A 20,766-nucleotide genomic window follows, 5' to 3' on the forward strand; every position below is an offset into this window, starting at 1 on the left:
AGGTTACAAAATGTTTCAAAGCAGTGTTTTGAGTTATTTGCAGTAACAGCTAAATAAAAAGCTTTGATACTGTTCTTTAATTCTAGTTTTACATTCCCATCCTGTTGAATATTTCCTCTTGAATTTATGTTTATATTATGTTTCTACCGATGACTGCTAGCTTTAACTCCACTTGTTAACTGGCGCCAATGTGAGGCCCGGCACAGGCAGGTACAGAACCTTGGAAAACTTTTCGACCCCTTGGTATTTCATACATTTTAATTTGCTTTTGCCATTTCAAATATGAAAAGTAAATCAGGCCATTTCTAAAATGATCTCCCTTAGACTCAAACTCAAAGCAAATCTCTACAACTTGATATAAATTAATTAAAAATATAAAAGCCAAGATGACGGGTTGCATAAGTAATGGACCCCTTTTTTATACCTATAAATAATCAGCTTTACTGCCAGTATTCTTCAGACAAGTCAGGGGATGGACACATGAGTCACTGAATATGTCTTGGACTTCATTTACATCAGTTATGAAGAAATACAAACAGTATGGCACTCTATGTTAAATCTGTGTGGAGTACATTTTGTATCTGAAATGGCATAAATAAATTAAAATGTGTGAACTACCAAGGGGCCGAATATTTTTGCAAGAGAACCGTACATCTGAGATGCAAACCTAGAGTTGATGTTTTGGTGAAAGAAGGCTAAACAAAATTGCTTCTGGAATGATCTAGTGCATCAAAGAACTAATCATTTTAAGATGATAGCATTTATTATCTTTGAACTATCATCTACACAACCTAACTGTGATACACACACTCACTCGCCCACTTATGTAAATGCTTGCTGCCCTGCGCTGTTACCAGCACAAAGTCAACGCTGTTGTTGGACTTCATAGAGTGTGGATGTTTGGATTTGCTGCCTGCAGCCTTATTTTAATACATATGGGGGAGAGAGAGAGAGCTACATTTTCTGCACAAGGCAACACAAACCTGGCGACGGTGTGAAAGACAGAGTTGATGTGCAGTCGGAATCAACACCCTAGGAACTCCACCATATGCAATATTAATAATGCCCAGACCTAAATAATGGATCCCAGAAAACAGAATGTAGTGCTGCTGCACATCACTGGGACGTCAAAGAGCAGAAACTCTTCAACCAACACTGCGGAAAAGAAACTGCAACAACTCGTTTTTTGTTAACCATAATGTTGTCACTGAAGCAGCCGTGGCTATTCATAATAAAATAACTCTGCATAGCAGCAAAAAAAAAAATTAATGACTTTGTTCCACTCGTCAGTCTGACAGCAGTGAGCACTGCCCCACCGCCTGCACTTTGTCGTGTACGGCTACAAACATGAAGAATCACAGCTGTCAAATGGAGCACAATGACGTCAACGGATAAAAGCCCCTAAATTGGCATTTACCGATGAGGATCAAGGGTGTGTGTTTCCAGTCTCCCTCAGCTGCAGTGAGAGCCGTATCTGTTTCAGAGGCTTCATTATGAGTCTCTCAGTCTCAGCCTTTTCCTGCACCTCGCTCTTGCTCGCTTTCACATTTCTTCTCCTCTGTGACCACACCTGATCTTTGACCGCCACCCCCTTTTTACTTGGCGGGCCCATCAGCTGTCCTGATTGGCAGGTAATTTACTTGCTAGGTGACAGCAGCCTATTTCAGGAGCCGAGGGGTCGCTGAGGTGTTTCTTGTACCGAGATTCTCCGGACCTGCAGATGGTCCCTGTGCTGGATCTTTCTAGTGAAGCAGCAATAGTCACTGACAGGGCAGAGCTGCTAATTCTGTCTAGTTCTGCAGGATTTCAAACAACGGCAACATTATTTGTATGAATGTGAACATTTTCTGCAAATTCCTGGTAGATTCTGCATTAATTTTGTCGTACGTCTATGGTAGCAGAAATACAATCAGAGAAATTTGTTAATGGTAAGCTAAAATATTGTAATTCTGTTACCTTAGAATTGCCTTTTATAAGTCGAGGTCATAAAGAGTACAAGTTAAGTATTTACAAATCAGCTTTACAAATATGTTGTGAGTCGAATTTCTGTCCTTTGATTTTGCCTGTAGGCGATCCTCACACCCCCCAGGCTATGTGACAGACCCCAAAGCCGTCCATTTTCTGTGCACGACTCCAACAACCCTTTAATCAAATATGGGTGGAAAAAAATGACTTTCACATTTGGTTTTGTTGGATTAAGATCAAGCTCTAGTAAAGTTCTGTTAAGTCACCATTATTTTTGTATTTGATAGCTAATGTTGATTTTAGCTCTTATTATGTTTATATTGTCTGTATATTTGTTTTGATGTTAGTTGTTTCATCTTTTTATTTTTTATTGTGTAATTTTTTTATCCATAGTGTTTTTAAGTCAAATAGGTTGTCACAATTATCGAAGTCGACTGAACCCAAAATGCAGGCAGCGATGAGGCAAGCAGTAATTGCAATCAATCAGGTGTGAAAAAAATTAACTGGATCTGATCCAAGTCTTCTATTCCACATCTGAGTCATGTTGTGGGCTATGCGTGGTTTCCTTTGGGCGAGCACCATAGTTGGTTCACAGTTGAGTTAATGGTTCGTTAGATGGTTAGGTTAGCAAAGTACATCCAGACAAATGTATTTATTAACATTAGTTGTTTTAAGATGGGAAGAGAAAGGAACTGCACTGGTATCGGCAGAAACTGAAGGTTCCAGGATCAGTATCATATCAGACATGAAAAGGACTCTAGTCTAGATTTAATGTTTTCTTGTGAGGCAATCCTTCTCTGTTCCTGCACGCACGTGTGTGCGCATGTGTGTGCTTAAGGACCATTCTACACACTGTATAAAAGGACTACATTTAAGTTTGGACAGTTCTGTGGTCCAGTTTACCCCCACATGTAAATTTCTCATGTTCAACTTTATATTTAGCTTTGGTCAGGAGCTCCCATCTAGTGTTTGTGAAATTACATGAGCTAAAGCAAAATTAGCTCCTATCAGGGTGAAGCCATGGCGCCTGTTTGAGTGACGCCCCTGCAGTGTTTTTTCAGAGCAACATGAACAAGTTCGGTCTCTTATTTCTGCTCAGCGCCTGTTATTGCACACTTGGACCTCAGTTACATAAGACTCTGGAACCTTTATTTAGTCATAGAAGGCTCTCATTTGAGGTGCAGCAGAAATGATGCAGGGCGCTGAATGACGCACACAGACACAAAAGCAGTGGAAAGGCTTCCCGCTGCGGACACCACTTTGGGCATAAACAGTCTCCAGCATGCCGGCAACACAGCTGAGTCACAGGCTAGACCACATGAACGGCACTGGTATGTAATGCCAGACATGAATCATGAGGGTGTGGTTGAACCGGAACCACCCACTTCCACACACCAACACCACAGAACATTTCGGAAACTACCGATTGTTCCCAACCGCGACTGTGCTGCCAAACACAACCGTCATTTTGCACCAGCTAACCCTAATACCCACATGGGCTGACTGTGCTGAATTCGTCTTAAAATAAGCCGAATCCTCACTCCGATCACAGCGGCGAACGGGAACAACAGGCTGCAAAGATCCTCTTTGGACCCGTGACACGTGTGCACAGTTTAAGAACAGCAAGAGATAGAAGCAGGTGGACTTCATCAGAAAGTGCGCTGCTCCTGATTGATATGCACCGAATGTCCTCATATAGGCTGCTCCTGCTCCTGCTGTGAGAGAGAAACACAGAGAGAGAGCGAGAGAGAGAGAGAGAGAGAGAGAGAGAGAGAGAGAGAGAGAGAGAGAGAGAGAGAGAGAAAAGAAAGAGCTGCAGAGGCACAGATGAAAAGCTCACAGCACACTGTGATCCAGCTTCTCTGTTGAGCTGTAGGAAAACAGAACAGAGCCGCTCTCCAAGATAAATAGACCTGCAGATGTAAAATGGCTAATCTGAAATAAATCTGCATAAGTGATACTTCACGAATACCGGGGATACTAGTTTATCCTTGTTTTACATCTTCTCGTGTTCCGGGTTGGGAAAGGTTAAAGGGATCGTCTCCCAGATGTGACTGCGTTTGACAGCAGTCTTTGATCTGTGACAAAAGAACAGGAATTCTTCCCCAGAGAGGCCAGGAAGAGAAAAACAGTGATGGCATTTGTCTGCAGGCTTGTTGTGTGTTGGTTAAAAGGTCAGAACATTCCTGCAGAGCCGAGCAGAAATCAAGACGTACAGCGTGAGCTATCACACACTCGCAGATGTTGGTGAAATTAAAGGAGAAGAGTGATAACAAATTACTTTCTTTGTCCTCATCTTCATTTCATCCGTCATTTCAAATGGAAAACTGTTGCTGTCGGAGTAAACAGGCCCTCCTGCTGTATCAGCAGCAGCAGCAGCCTGATCTGCGACTTTGCTCATTAAATGCAGAAAAAGAAGACTTGACAGTTTACATAAACCACAGCTGATACGTTCCCTGTAGCCAGGGGTGGGCAATCATGTGCCATAAAGGGCCGAGACACTGCAGGTTTTCCGTGCAACCAGTCACCTCAGCAGGTGATTTCATTAATGATCAGGTGTCTCAGCAGGTGATTTCATTGACAACCAGGTGTTTATGTTCAGAGGAGAAGCTCATCAGCAACCCACCTGCTGAGGTGAATGGTTGCATGGAAAACCTGCAGTGTCTCGGCCCTCGATGCCCACCCCTGCCTAATCAGCAACACCAAAACAACTCCGTCATTAAAAATCATTAAAGTGATGCATTTGCTACTAACGCTGCCAATTAATTACACACAGAGATAATGTCTCATAAATAATGGAAAACAGGATGAATGGATGGATGGATGAACAGATAGACGGATATATTCAATACAGCAGTGGAGGAGAAGAAGAGATGAAGTGTTTTTCTGTAGTGTCTCTACTACAGATCACTAAACTAAAAGGCGCTAAGGTCACTGGTTAGACATGCCACAACGGTTTGGGTTAATGAAAGGAATGAGTCTGTTTCGTGTGACGGACGTGCACTTCAACTGATGCAAAGACAGTCAGTGCAGAGACATCAGGAGCTGGAATCGGGTTCAACATCAATGGATTCAGTGTGGAACATCACACATTGGTGTCAAGCAACACACAGCGAAGACCAAGTGATGGATGCAGTTGTCAATTTCAAGCCCAGCACCCGCACTGTACTGTACTGAGTAGCACTTGCACACATGTGTGCACCCATGGGTGTGTTGGTTTTAAAATGAGGTGTGGTCAGAAGCTGCACTGGTGCATTGCTAACATCAGGCAGTAGGAAGCGACTCCACTGCAGACCAACAAAAACTGGGTCACAGTGCCTCAATTCATGACCGCTCACATGCCAACTTGTAAATTTTGGTCTAGAGAGCACATGTATCTGATAAGAAAGCAATACCTGGAAACATTGATGAGCTATCGCGGCAACAAGGAGTGTAACTAAAGTACGACCATCTATTTTCAACTTGGTCACAGAGTGCTCGAGTGCAAATACGAGGTCTATTAGAAAAGTATCTGACCTTTTTTTTTAAAAAAAACCATATTGATTTGAATCACGTGCAATTGCCTCAGACAAGCTTGAACCCTCGTGCGCATGCGTGAGTTTTTTCATGCCTGTCGGTTGCGTCATTCGCCTGTGAGCAGGCTTTGAGTGAGGCGCACGTCTGTCTTAATGTGCCGAAAAAGTGCTGATGCCCACGTCTTTTCACAATTCCTGTGCTAGTCAGATGACATACCGGATCAAGACAGCGTCCAGTTTAAAAATGAACGGCACATTTCACTGTTACAGGAGTTTTTGTCATGGAAAGAGAAGCGGCTCCACCGCGCGTGCGCAAAGAAACGCCGTGATGAAGCCTTCCAGGACATGTTTGGGCATGTCCAGCTCATGCACAATCACAATCAGATATTCACACGACTGGAAAGCAACCGGAATCTGTCTGAAATCCACCTGAAAGCCGTCCTGTGAGACCAACACGGAGGTGGTTTTGTGCCGCGTAATGAATGGCTCCACGGCGGTCCCTCCGCTTCTTTTTCCATGAAAAAAAACTCCTGTAACGGTGGAATGTGCCGAAAAAGTGCTGATGTCCACATCTTCTGCCTTTTTGTGAAAGTCAGACGAGGTCCCGGATCAACAAAGCTTTCACGTTGGAAATGATCTGGTTGTTCCAGCGGGGTGTCAGCCTGTCGATGGGGGCTGGGAGCGCGCCGCGCTCTCAGGAGTTGTGGGCAGTCCTTAAAGCGGCAGTAACACTCCGTAAAGTGAAGTCTCACAGGACATGTAACATGCCCAGCTCATCAACCATTCGGAAGATTCAGGCGGCTTTTGGTGGCTTTTCAGTCGTGTGACTATCTGAGAAATTGTGGACAAGCTGGACATGTCAGGGCATGTCCTGTGAGGCTTCATCACAGAGGCGCTGTTGCTGCACCATCAGCTTTGTGCCGATGAATTTCGCCGCCACTCTTTTCATGGCAAAATCTTCTGTCACAGTGGAATGTGCTGAAAAAGTGCTGATGTCCACCTCTTCCGCAATTTCTCGGATAATCACACGACGGTCCCACATCACCACAGCATTCACTTTGGAAATGATCTTGTCGTTTCAGCGTGTTAATGCCGATCGGAGCGCGACGCGCCCTCCACCGTTGTGTGGACGTCTTTAAACTGGTTGTACAGCTCCTTAATCTGTGTGATGCTCAGAGGAACGTCACTGAAAACCATCTGAATAATCCGAATGGTTTCCACCTGGCTGTCGCCCAATTTGTGGCAAAATTTGATGCAGTCGCGCTGCTCCAGTCGTTCCGCCATTTCCTTGCAAAGAAAAAATGACGAGAGACTACACCCATCCTCACACAAAGGCTGCTTACAAGCAAATGATGCAACCGACAGGCGTGAAAAAAATCACGCATGCGCACGAAGGTTCAATGTTGGCTCATGCAAGCACACGATTCAAAGCCATCAGGTTTTTGAAAAAATAAAAAGGTTGGATACTTTTCTAACAGACCTCGTAAATTCGAGTGGGCTTAGCTGTGTCTCATCGTGGCTGCCCCCACGGGTACAGTGCCAGAGCTGATCGCGGCCATTCGAGTCAATGTTGGTGATTTTTGCCAGCAATGTCACTGCGATATTCAAGCATAAACCCAGAAGTAGCAAAAACAACCATCTACGACCCAACCTACACCTTTAAGCACATTTTTATAAATTTACAGAACGAAGTACTCCATATATAGAATATGTTAAACTAATTTGGCAGTTTAAGAATAAAAGTGATACAGACAAGTGGAATAGGAAAACCTTTCAAGCATAAGCTTTTGTTTTTAAACAATGATGGTACTGAAGCACTGCCACCGAATCTTTAAGAATCAAATTGAACTGAATCTGATCAAACCAAATGGCAACTGACTGAAATGGTTTTGAATCGACTCAGATCAGCGACCTCACATGCAGACAACAGCTGCATTTTCTCCATCAGCTCTGATACTGTCTTTGCACTTATTTCTCACTTCATTTCTGGAGCCGCAAAATGAAAAATTCTACAGCTTCATATCTTTGAGGATATCTTTAAAAAACACAGACCTCCTAAGGCATCCTTCCAAACTGAAAGATTCTTTTGATATACTGCAGAACAATTTCATGCCCATTTCGTTTATTCCCTCGGCACTTTGATTGTGAACTGTTCCCAGAAACACTGTAAATTTCCTTCCATCTAATATCATTAGAGTGGTGGTTCCGATTCCTTTCAAAGTTCAGTATCTGCAGTCACAGACTTCATGCTCTGCAAGTACTTTATTACAAACCGTTAATTACAGCCGTTCAACAGACTCTTTTCTTACTGAGCAAGTGCTGAAAATATAAAATATTCATAGATTTGGAAAACATTGGTCCCACAAGAACTAATGAGCCTTGGCTAGACTTTATATCCTTGTCTGTTTAAATGAATTCAAGAAACTGTGTGCAGTGTTGTTCCATCATTGTGATGAGTGAGTTTTAAGGACAGACTGCAGAAACACGGATCACTTTCTCTGATAAAAATGAAAACAAGCCATCAAAGTCCTCCATCCAGTACTGTCACGTCCCACTTTAAAAGCATTATTCACAGCGAACGGGAGAAGATGCAGACTCAGGCTGGGGCTTATCGGCCACGAAACACGAATCAGCTCCTGAGTGGGGAAGGGGAAAAAAAATGCAATTCCTGCTAGCATTTTGCAGAAATTAGGATTTTGCTCTGGAATTATTTATTTATTGAAAGGCATAAATTGATGCTTCTTTGCATATATTGGTTTTTAAATGTTACACTGTTAAATCTCAATTTTTTTTGTAAAAGCCCATGCCAAGGATAGTTTTGATAGTTCCTGTATGAATCGAAATATTGCGCAGGATTTCTCTTCCTGTCAGACAGCAGAAAATTGACACACCAAAGCCAGGTCAGGTCTGGGAACTTGCACCGTTGCAGTGTGCCACCACATCCACCATACTATTGGTCCTGGATGGAAAGCACCCAGGCAGACAACCAGTCCATCTGCATCTCTCAAAAGTAACCACCAATCTGCTACAGCCAACTGAAATGTGGGTGTCTCCTTGATCATTTCTGGTTACTGGAGTCATCAACACTGTAGCATCTGCGTGCTGGATCACGCCCAGAGAAATGCAAAATGTTATAGCTGATGCTCCATGACAATGCAAGCAATAGCCCTCATGGAAGTCCCTTTAAATAATCATTCAGTTGATGCAAGGTTATTCCAGTGATACCAAGGAGTAGTCTGAATAGACCAAGTAACAAAAACATCCATTTGTCATCTTAGGCTACTAGTTAGTGTCCAAATCTTGCAACCATACAGTAAGCACAAGGGCCCTAAAGACTTGCACCTTCATTCTCCTGCAAAGATATCAGTATCTCCAAACACCTCTATCCAGTGACCTTATGAGTCCAAAAGCTCTTCCCAATCATCTGCCGATCTCAAAGGCCGAGGACACAGAGACATATATGACACTGCCAAGATAAGCGAACATCTCAATAAGTCTAACAAGTTCACCACATACAGATACACGTCTGATGGCCGAGTCCATAAAGTCATTGGATCTTTGTTTTAGATCAAGGACAATCACAAACCCAAACTCTCTATTGATCCCGCAAAGATCACAGCAGCTTCCATGACGTCAAGTTCAGTAAATCTTTCCTCTCCCACACAGGTGTCAAAGCCACCAGTCTTTACAACTCCACCCAGCATCCAAGCCCATGTAGGCACTGAACATTGTAGGAACCCAGAACAAACCCCTGAGAAACACCCAATTTCCTGGGGAAAAAAAAGATTCTGCCAATAACAGTATGATTCAAGAAAACTGCATTTTTATCTCTCATTCCCCTAACATTGCACTTCCACTCTCAATCCACTAATAGCTTTATGACCTCGTTTTTCCAGTGTCTACCGAAGTTGTGTCCATGTTTTTTGTTTCAAATCTTATTAACCTTTTCACCAATGGTAATGTAAGTGATTACCTGGGCAGCTGAAAGTTAGACAGTAACAGTGTCTCTCTGGATATTGGCATTATGTACACAAACACCGCTGGACACGGTTGCCAAATTGATACAGAGGGGCGGAAGAAAAAAAATGCAGTTTCCAGTGCAGGCAGAGTCCCTCGTGCTAACAGGACACCCCTTATTCTGTCTGAACAAACACACAGGCATGCTGTATATGTAATATATTCATGTAGTGAACAATCTATCAGGTTTCTAATTAAAAGATAAACACAACAGTTTAATTTCTCTAACAGATTCATGTACACCTGCTCCTTCAGGATGCTGAATGGATCTGTCTTTGATTAGAACCTCTAGCTGATGGGGGCAAATCAAAGACGGTCATTACACAAAACCCACTTTAACCAGAAACCAGTTGTTCTGGGACCGACTGTCGACTTCAACAGGTGGACCTTTCATAAACATCCAGGAGAAGATAATCTGCCAAAAATAACAATTTTGTCTCTGAGCACAGATTAAAGTCCAACCAAACTGATAACTGTCCTGGATTCAAATTACCTTTTACAGTTCAGCGAAACAGCAGCAAGGTGACGAGTAATTGATCCTGCAACAGCAGCTGTGTCCCAGTTGCACGCTAATTATCTCACTGGTGCAGCAATGACTTACTGTAGATATTTTTACAGAAGTAAATATATCATAATGCAAAAATATGACAATGCAAGGAAACGTTCAGTTCAGTTTATGTGTAATGCTCAAAATGTGTCCCAGAGGGCTGCACATGACACAAAAAGAATCGTATAAAAGCAACACATTCATTAAGAGAGACTCACAGCGTGGAAAAGGTGAGCAAGCAAATACAATCAAAATACTGAAACATAGGAACAACCAAATGTGCAAAAATAACAGCAGCAACTCCTTGTGCATTACAAGGGGGAAAGTGTGTTATTGTAAGTGTTGGTTTATTCCATTAAAAATGTGCATAATATGAGAAAGCCGTGCTACATGCTGATCAACCTAAACCTGCACCCTGAGCACGCGATGCACAGATATGAGGTTTAGAAGCTCTGCCATGTAGGAGGGTCCTTCAACATTCAATATTTTATATATAAGAAGCAACACCAAAACAAATGATCTGATGTGTACTGGAAGACTGGAAGACCGCTGCGGGCCTCCACCAGAGTTTCCTCTGGCTTCGCCCTGCCCAGGCATAGTTCACCATCTTTCGGGTCCTATCGCACACGCTCATGCTCCACCTCCCCGACGGCGCGGGCAAGACGGGCCGGTGGTGCGCCCAGCGCGGAGAGATGGTTGGGCCGGGGGGTTGCGGGGGGAGACGAGCGGCCGAGACCGCCCGCGGCTGCCCCCTGCGGGTCCCTGCGGGCTTCCCGACTTGGCCGGGATCCCACCTCAGCCGGCACGCGCCGGCCCTCACTTTCATTGCGCCACGGGGGTTCGCGCCACCCCTCGACTCGTGCGCGCCTTAGACTCCTTGGTCCATGTTGGAAGACAACACTGGAGATATAGGAATACATGGTTTTTAGTCCAAGTTAGAATTCGGGCTGCAGCATTTTGGAGCATACTGTGCTTCAGTTTGGCAGGCAACACTGCAAGAATCAATTCTACAGAATACAAACATCTCTGCATCACTGACAGAACAAGCCAAACTTTACCAATACAGTGGAGCAGATAATGGAAAAAGAAAAAAAAACATGCATTTGGTGGTACAAGCACTAAATTTTGGATGGTGATGATTCTCATATTACTCAGCATATCTGGTTGAGTGGCCACTTGAACATTCAAGATGGCAACCATTTTCCAGGATGGCCTCCAAAATAGCAGAAATGCTCCTATTTGATCTTTTAAATGATGTCAAATTCCACTTTTTCCATATATTTTATGTTTTATTTTACTTATCTGCCAAATTAGAGTGAAGTTTATTGCATTTACTATTAATGGTTTCCACCCAGAACATAATTTGAAAGTGTTAATCTCTTGAAACTACTGCACATAGTCCTGTTAAAAGGTGTTTAGTGTGGAATATAGTTATTTTTTTAATATCCAGTGAACATGGTCAAAAGGCAATCTGTGTCACAAAAACTGTCATACTGAAACAACAAAAATTATATCCGGCATGCCTGAAAATCTACAATTCGACACCAAGATGACAAATCAAATATGTAACAACATTTTTTGTGAGGAAAAAAAAATGATTTTGGGGCTGACTTCATAGCTGTCCTGAAATTAGATGTCATCTCGGATTTTGCTAATGCTTTAAAACTGATCCATTGTCATTGGAGCATTTTTATGCAAAAAAAAAAAAAAAGTAATTTTCAGTTGGTCTTTTGGTGGCCATCTTGGAAAATGGCTACCATCTTGGATTTTCAAGTGGCCAAGCAACCAGACTTTGTATGTACTACCTTGGGAATCATCACACCAACTTTGGTGCTTGTAAAGGTATTTGCATGTTTTTTCTGTAAAACTAATGCTATCTGCTCCACTAATAGTGTGTGCACCAATGTAAAATATCTAGGACACATTGTTAACGATAAGATGGAGGATGATGCTGACATGCTCAGACAGAGAAGAATGCTGTATGTCCAAGCCAATGTGTTAGTGAGAAAATTTCATTACAGCTCTGATGAAGTGAAGGTGAACTTGTTTAGAGCTTACTGTACCCCTATGTACATGGCCCCCCTCTGGGTGAGGTATAAGAAGGAGAGTTTGCGAAAACTTCAGGTTGTGTATAATGACTGTCTCAGAATCCTGCTCAAGAAGCCCAGGGGTAGTAGTGCCAGCAAGCTTTTTTGTGATTTAGGGTTAAATACCTTCCAGGCTACCCTGAGAAGACTGATGTACAAGTTTATATGTAGACTGCAGGGGTCCCTGAATAATCTCATTATGCAGTTGACCAATCCCAGGTGCAGTTCTGTTAGATACCAATCCCATATGTGGAAACACTTGTATTTGTGCCTTTTATAGAATGTGTATGCACTTTTTTTTAATGGCATCTTTTACTGCTTGTATTTGCCTTTTTATTGAATTTGCATAAGCACTTTTTTATGTATGTATGTATGTATGTGTGTATGTACATGTGTATGTATGTATGTATGTATGTATATTTGTATATTTGTATATATACTAGTATATGTGTGTGTATGTGTATATATATTTATTTATTTGTTTGTTTGTTTTTTATATTACGTGATATAACACCTTTTCTTATACTATATATTTGTTTTATGTTTTGTATGTGATGGTATGTCTATTTGGACGTTGGAGTCTGCAATAAAGTTTGACTAATGGATTAGATTTGACAGAACTTTATTAATCCCTTGGGAAGCCTTCCTCTGGGAAATTGAAGTTCCAGTAGCACACAGGGTAAGAGGCACACAGAGCATCATAGGGTTAAAAAAAAAAAAAAAATCTCCCTAATAGGCATGTCAAGGAAAAAGTTATGACAATTTTTTCCCCCTATATTCCCAACTTTCTCATTGTGGAAAAAGGTGGGGGTGGGGGGTGAATGGGGTGCAAAAATATTAGTTTTTTGGGAACTGCCTTCTTTAGACAGATTTACCACACAGTACCACACTGTTTGTACTTCATAATGATTGATGTAAATAAAGTCCAAGACAGCTTCTGTGACTGGAAAACATTTCTGTATCCATCCCTTGACTTGCTTAAAGAAAATTGTCCTGTATCAACAATACTACTATTTAGTTGGTCCAGTTTCTTTTTGTCTCTGAAAATTGATGGACAAATCACTGTAACTCCTTATTGGTTAATGGATTATTTTTGTCAAATGTTTACCCTACATGAACCCATTGACTGTTTCATTTTCACCTCCATTGTGGTGATGTACAGAGGCAAAAAAAAAAAAAAAAAAAAAAAAAAACATTGTGCCACTGTCCAAATACATGGAATGAACTTGGTACACTCTGCTTTTATTAGACACAAATCTGATGGTTGAGTTTAATATGTCACTGGATGTTTAGGTCTTTCAGACACTTGCAAGTCTAGACCCTTCAAATAGTCACTCGGCTTCTCGAGTGCTATAATAAAAATGCCCATCAACTTCACAAAGATTGTAGCAGCCACAACAAAGTCGAGCTCAGTGCACCAGCAAATACACACATTGCAAATTTGTAAGCCACAACACTTTCAAATTTCACTTCAGTGCTTACAGTGTTAAAAAAAAAGAAAAAAGAAAAAAGATAAAATTAATTTAAAAGTGCCAGTGCATCAACATACTCAAAAAACAGAAAGGGCTCCAAGAACACCACAGAACATGAATGCAAAACAAAAAAAATTATGGAACAAGTCTAATTTGTTTTCTATGTGCTGCTCATTTGCTAAATGGAAGACATGAGATATAAAAGGTAAACAAACAAAAAACCCTTATTAAAGTTCTCACCATTTATTTTTTGGTTTAGGCAGAGAGGTACAGATGAATCTGTAGTGCTCACTGTTCCACACTGCATCACTGAAACCTACTTAAATTAAATCTCTTAAAAATAGCCGCTCATTCCACTTCAAAACATCTATTAACATAAAAGCGGCACTTTACATGTGAGGGTCTGTGCTTTTAGCAAACTCATTCTTTTTGCAATTTAAGTGGTTTCCTCTATTTCTATGAATTTGATTTGTGCTGGCAACCTTCAGTTTTATGCACAGAATATATATATAAAAATGATCAGAATTAAGTGCAAATGTACCACTTTGGTATAATCAGAATATTTTTGAAAATATTACTAAACAAAAACAACACGCTTTTTGTCGTAGGACTAAAAGTATGAATCAGTTACTGGTACAGTAGGAAGAATTTACAATAAATCATCACTATTACAGCAATTTTATTCCAACAAGTTAGGATGGAAAAAGGGACATTTCCAAGTGAATGGATAAGTGTTAGACTTAATTTTCATCAATCATTATTAAGAAACAAAAACAATATGACACTGCATATAATTCTGCCAGTTTATGCAATTCTTAAAACCTAAGTGACTGTGCAAGAAGGGGATGAGTGAGGAGAGCCACCAAAACAACCATGACAACGCTGAAGGAGCGTCAGACTTCTGTGGATGCTACTGGCGAAAGCAAATATCGCACAACTTTTCTCATCTGCATCAGTTGTCACAGCTCCACAGTGTTGCGTAACAGAGAAGATGTTTAACATAAGAGATCAAATGTAGAATACAGCTGAAATTTGTTTGAAAAAAATCCTTCTCTGTTCCATCCTGTCATGATGCTGTATAACTGGTGATACAACAGGCAAAACGTGCGCTATGCACACACTCCATAAAGAGCCACAGAAGCCTCTACTGTAGTTTCCTCAGAATGATCATGGGCATCTTGGTGGCTTTCCTCACTCATCTTCTTGCACAATCATTCAGTTTTTGAGAACTGCCTACTCCAGACAGATTCACCATACAGTTTACATTTATTAATGGTTGATATACACCACATCCGGAAAGTATTCACAGTGCTTCGTTGTTTATTTTTTCCCTCAAAATTCTACTCACAACACCCTTAATGAATACATGAAAAAGGTTTTTTGAATTTTTTGCAAATACTCACACCCTTTACTCAATACTTTGTTGATCCACCTTTGGCAGCAATTACAGCCTCAAGTCTTCTTGAATATGATGTCACAAGCTTGGTGCACCTATCTTTGGACAGTTTTGATCATTCCTCTTTGCAGCACCTATCAAGCTCCATCAGGTTGGATGGGGAGCGTCAGTGCACAGCCATTTTCAGATCTCTCCAGAGATGCTCAATCAGATTCAGGTCTGGGCTCTGCCTGGGCCACTCAAGGACATTCACAGAGTTGTCCTGAAGCCACTCCTTTGACATCTTGGCTGTGCGCTTAGGGACACTGTCCTGATGAAAGATGAACCATCACTCCAGTCTGAGGCCAAGAGTGCTTTTCATCCAGGATGTCTCTGTACATTGCTGCATTCATCTTTCCCTCAATCCTGACTAGTCTCTCAGTTCCTGCTGTTGAAAAACATCCCCACAGTATGATGATGCTGCCACCACCATAATTCACTGTAGGGATGGTGCCTGATTTCCTCCAAACATGACGCCTGGCATTCACAGCAAAGAGTTCAACGGTTGTCTCATCAGACCAGAGAATTTTGGTTCTCTTGGTCTGAGAGTCCTTCAGGTGCCTTTTGGTAAACTCCAGGTGGGCTGCCATGTGCCTTTTAGTAAGGAGTGGCTTCCATCTGGCCACTCTACCATACAGGCCTGATTGGTGGATTGCTGCAGAGATGGTTGTCCTTCTGGAAGGTTCACTCTCCACAGAGGAATGCTGGAGATCTGACAGAGTGACCATCGGCTTCTTGGTCACCTCCCTGACTAAGGCCCTTCTCCCCCTTCTCGCCCCTGCACCTGCCCGTTTCCTCTTTGTCTCCATCTGTTTCATTCCTTTACTCACATTCTTGCACCTACCTGTTTCATCTTTTATCACTCCCTCCTCTTGGATTCACCTGACCACGCCTCCTTCTTAAACATTCTTCTATACATGCACCTTGTTCCCCTAATTAGTCTGCCAGTATTAAAGCCCTCACAGTCCCTCACTTCCCTGCCAGTTTGTTGTACTTGTTACTCATCCTCGCGCCCTTGTATCAGTCCTGCTTGCCTCGTGTTTTTTACCTTGCTTGTGTTGTCTGATCTCTGCCACGCCGTGAACCTGACCTCTGCTTGTTTGCTGACCTACAAATCTGCCTCTTGTCAACCTGTACCGCCGCCCCGCTGACTGCCTCAGTGTGTACCGTACCATTGCCTGTTTTCTCGATAAAGCCTTTTTACCTTTACTCCTTTGCCTGCATTGTGTGTCCTACCTCCTTCTGTGCCACGCCACACCCCGCCATGACAGCTTTAGATATAATTCAGCTGCAGCAGAGATTTGTGTGGCATTTTCTTCTTTATTGCAAACTAAACCTCAACATTAGCATTCTACATGGGGGGGGGGGGGGGGGTCAACATTGCATTAATAGTAACAACTCATGAATTCATGAAGTTAATTGTGCTCAGACCAACAGACATTTTACGTGAAACTGTTTTCTGCTTCAAGTTCAAAGTGTTCTTCATGTGGTGGAACACTTTTTAACCTGAACTTCTTAATGAAAATGGGAACCAGCCCTTCCCTGCCTGTTGAGAAATAACACTTTCTTATAGACCTTTAAACTTTTCATCAAATGCACTTGTGCACGGTGTTATGACAGCCAGCTTACATTTCCTTATAAATGAAGAGCAGAATGGAGTGCTTCCTTCCTCATTCTTGCATAATTTAGGAGAGTTCTCTCCGTTGCCAGTGATGTGTTGCAGCTTGGATTTGATAAAGAGCCGCTGTAGATTAGAACGGTAATGAGCTTTCAGCAGAATGCTGTGCTGTTTTCACATCAAGCCTCATCAAGCGTGACGCCTGCAAGGTAAAACGCCATCATCACCGTTTAATACTGATTGTCCAGCTCATGTCCTGCTCCCATTCTCAGGCCACAGGTGGGCGTGCCGCCACAGTGGGCGCTCACAAACAAGTGCCGCCAATCGATAGCAAAAAGCGGTGCTCTTCTGCACTTTCCTCTCTATTTCTGTGAGGCACCGGGCAGCTAAGTAACCTCTGTGTAGTTGAGACAGATGACTTTCTAAATGAGAATTCTGTTGAAGAAAGAACTTAAATCAAAGGCATGGCAGGCGTTAAAATTAAGCCCCTGCAGCAGGTCCTAACAGAGAGAGTCAGAAGAAGCTGCTTTAATTTAAAAATGAAAAATTCACATTTTACAACCTTAGTCATATTAAAAGATCAGTATTAATCAACCATTTGAGAGCACTGCTCACCTTTGACAACTGAGCTGTTTTATAATAAAACACATTTTCAAAAAATAAGCCAAGAAAAAAAAAGCAGGGCGGTGAGAGTTGCTGCAGGTGCCAGAGTCATATCCCGAGTGGTAGTGGCTACAGGTACAAGGTATTTCCACAATATGGTGCTCTGACACACTGGACATGTGTATTTTCGGGCCTATAAATCTCATTTCTTAGAGTTGTTTGTGAAGTCTTGCAACTTATATACCTAAGCGGCTTGTATATGAAAAAAAATACATCATCTTTTATGACCACAAGATAGCACCATATACACACATAATAAGCTCCTCATGTATACTGAGTTAACTAGTGCGAGTCACACTTTGGAGCAGAAGGTGGTGGTAATACATCATTAAGCTGGATGCCAACTAAGGGTGTAACATGTATTTGTATTGAACCGATCGGTACGGGACGTTCGGTTCAGTACAGGGCTGTGCATGGATGAGTTTGCGTTGCGTGTGTTTACATTCAGTGTTACAAACTTGGCGACATTCTCGCTAAATTTGGTGACTTTCCAAACCCTCTTGACGACTTATTTCCTCAAAAGCGACTAGCGATAAATCTAGCTACTTCTTCCTGGTGTTAATGGAGATTTTCTGAAGTTTTGCGACTGAAAGTGAAAGTCTCTGTTGTCGCTGAGCAGCAGCGGGTCTCCACTGCAGCAGCCTGTAAAGCACCGAGCGGAGGGATATCTGCAGTCCTCCTCACTCAGACTCGCTCAGCCTACTGACCTCGTTTGCTGCGCTGTGATTAAATAGTCCCCAGACTTTGAGAAGCCCTGGCCTTGAGAAGTTATTTTATTTTAATAACTGATGGCCAGTTTTTAATGGCAAAATAAATAAACAAACCAAGAATCAAGTTTATTTGTGGTTCTAAATATTTTAAGGTGGTTTTACTCACTTTACTTTTACTCACTTTTTTGCCTCTCCCACAATGTTTTTGTTTTCAAAACTTTATTTAAAAATATATATTAACAAACATTAAATGAACAGTTAATAGAAAGAGGTAGAAAATAAAATAAATTGTACAATTGTACAATTCTTTAACATTAATTCTCTTTTTAAAAAATTCCTTATAGAGTGTGACAGTTTTGGACAAGTTAATTTTTCTGGCAAAAAAATATGAAGGTTCAGGGTTCACCCCAGACAATGGAACAACGGCGCCATGCCATCATACTGCCATCTAGCACTACTATAGTGTAGTGTCACCTCATGATGTTTTAGCGGTAGACTTGATGGGAATCTAACGGCACGCAAACCCGCTTTTGCAGGAAATTTCACATCAACAACTTCAGCTCTTTATTTTATCCTGTTTACATCCAGATGACACAAACTATGACAAAACAAGCATTACATGAAGCCAGACCTCTGCATTTTTTGTTTCGTCTTGGCAGGGACGCAGCGATCGCCGGGCCATCTGGGGAGGAGGCATGCCGGCACCAAGCGTCACGGTGGCAGGTGCACAGCCGACTTGATCCACGCTGTCTGCTGCGGGATCAATGGGATCAGAGGCGAAGAACAATACTGCAGCCTCTGTGACAGTGAATAGGGAGGGTTTTATGACGAAAACGACAGAACGCAATTCAAAATTCTTCAGGTACGGAGACACACTGAGATTTTGGGGCTGGATAGTGGCGTGCATTATTTCCATTCTTCTATGTTTTAAAGGACATGTCGCACTGAAATCAGAACATTTCTGAGTGTTTCCAACAGCGTTTCTTAAAGGAAACTGCACACTTGAATGCTGCTCACATTAAAAACGGAACAACAGATTAACCACAGTGTGCTGTGGTGTTATGATGACTCGTTTTTTAAGTGAGAACTGTTAATTTTGATGCAGTCACGGTAAAGAAAATTGTATGCACATTACGCGAGTGCAGTGAGTGCTGCTCCATTACAGAGCAGTCTCACGTCAAGACATCACTAAAAATAAAAATAAAACCTACCAGCTCCACTGAGAAGAAGAAGAAGGAAAAAAAATCTGAAAAGTCATCCACTTGTGATTTCCAAAGTCCGTTCCATCAAAGGAGCCCCCACGCACGGACCGCCAGCCTGTTGCGGAGCTCCTCACAAAGTTCTCTCACAGTTGGATAGAAAGTCCATTATCTCCTGAAAATAATGTATTCCGACTTTTTCCCCAATGTAAAAAAAATCCATCTGCGTGTCCAGCCTGTACAAAACAGCGTCATGGAGACACATCCCGCGTGCACGCTCACGGCAGGACTAAAATGGTTTCCAGCGACACAAACGGCAGCATCACCACACGTTAGAATCCAAAATCCGACAGACTCTGAAAATATTAAGACTACTGGGGTGAAGTGTCTCGCCTCCTGTCTCTCTGTACTGCCTCTGTAAATCCAAACCTTTACTTTCAAATGAAAACTCACAAGCTTCGTTATCGGGCGAAGCAGTGTTCGTTTCTTCACTGTGTCAGCCTGATGTTTCTGCTTTTCCTCAAATATGCATTACACGCTGAGAAATGCCAACAGATGCAGAGTAAAATGCAGAGTAATAAGGCGTTTTCCAGAAATGCACCTGCTGACTCAGGAAGGAAAGCTGGACCTTTTGTTATTCCATTTTTTTGACAGTATAGAGGGGTGTCAAAATCTGAATCACAAGAACAAGGAGAGATTTTCACACTTTGAAGTGACCTTAGGCAAAAGGCTCGAGGTTTGGAACGGAAATGGCGTAGTTCTAAATTAGAGGTGTTCCACCTTGCATGGCGTGATGCTGTCTTAGATTATAAGCATGCACTACTGGCTACAAAGCGTGCCTATTATTCTGATCTGATCAATAAAAACAAGCATAATTCAAAGTTTTTGTTTGAAACTGTAGCATTTCTCATTCATGGACAGCCATGTTGGGAAGGTGTCGTAGCACGGACCCACAACAGGGGGCGCAAATGAACGGACAATGAATAAGCCAAAAAGTAACAATTTAATGTTGTGATAATACACAACTAAATACACAAATTGTAAAGTCAATTGACACCAAGTGACGTGTGGGCAGGCTCGAAGATAGAAGACCCCCGACGAGAGAGAAGCCGCGTCCCACACGGCTTCCACCACCAACGGTCTGAAGAACACCGGAGCCGCCAAGTCCCGAGTCCCCAGGTGGCCTCTGTCTTCGGCTGTCGACCCTGGTACTGCTGGCAGAAAGCAGAGACAAGACGAATGAGTGTGAGTCCGCACACTCAGTAATCCACAGTCTGTACACAGTTAGGAGGGAGCACCTCCACCTCCAATCACACACTCGTGCAGCTCCTGGTTAACCACTTATCTGGTTTGGAGTGTGAGGCGAAGCCGTCGCTGTCACACCAAACGCCAATCCCACAGACAAGGAAAACCACCAGGAAAACGGCTGCAACAGAAGTTCAGATTATTATACAACGTATTAGTCAGCAGAGAAATTACTTCTTCAGTAGTCGATTTCTCGGCGAGGAGGTGGAGCTGCAGTCCGGCCTTTATGGTGA

The sequence above is a fragment of the Thalassophryne amazonica genome, chromosome 15 (assembly GCF_902500255.1).
Source record: "Thalassophryne amazonica chromosome 15, fThaAma1.1, whole genome shotgun sequence".
NCBI classification, from domain to species: Eukaryota; Metazoa; Chordata; class Actinopteri; order Batrachoidiformes; family Batrachoididae; genus Thalassophryne; species Thalassophryne amazonica.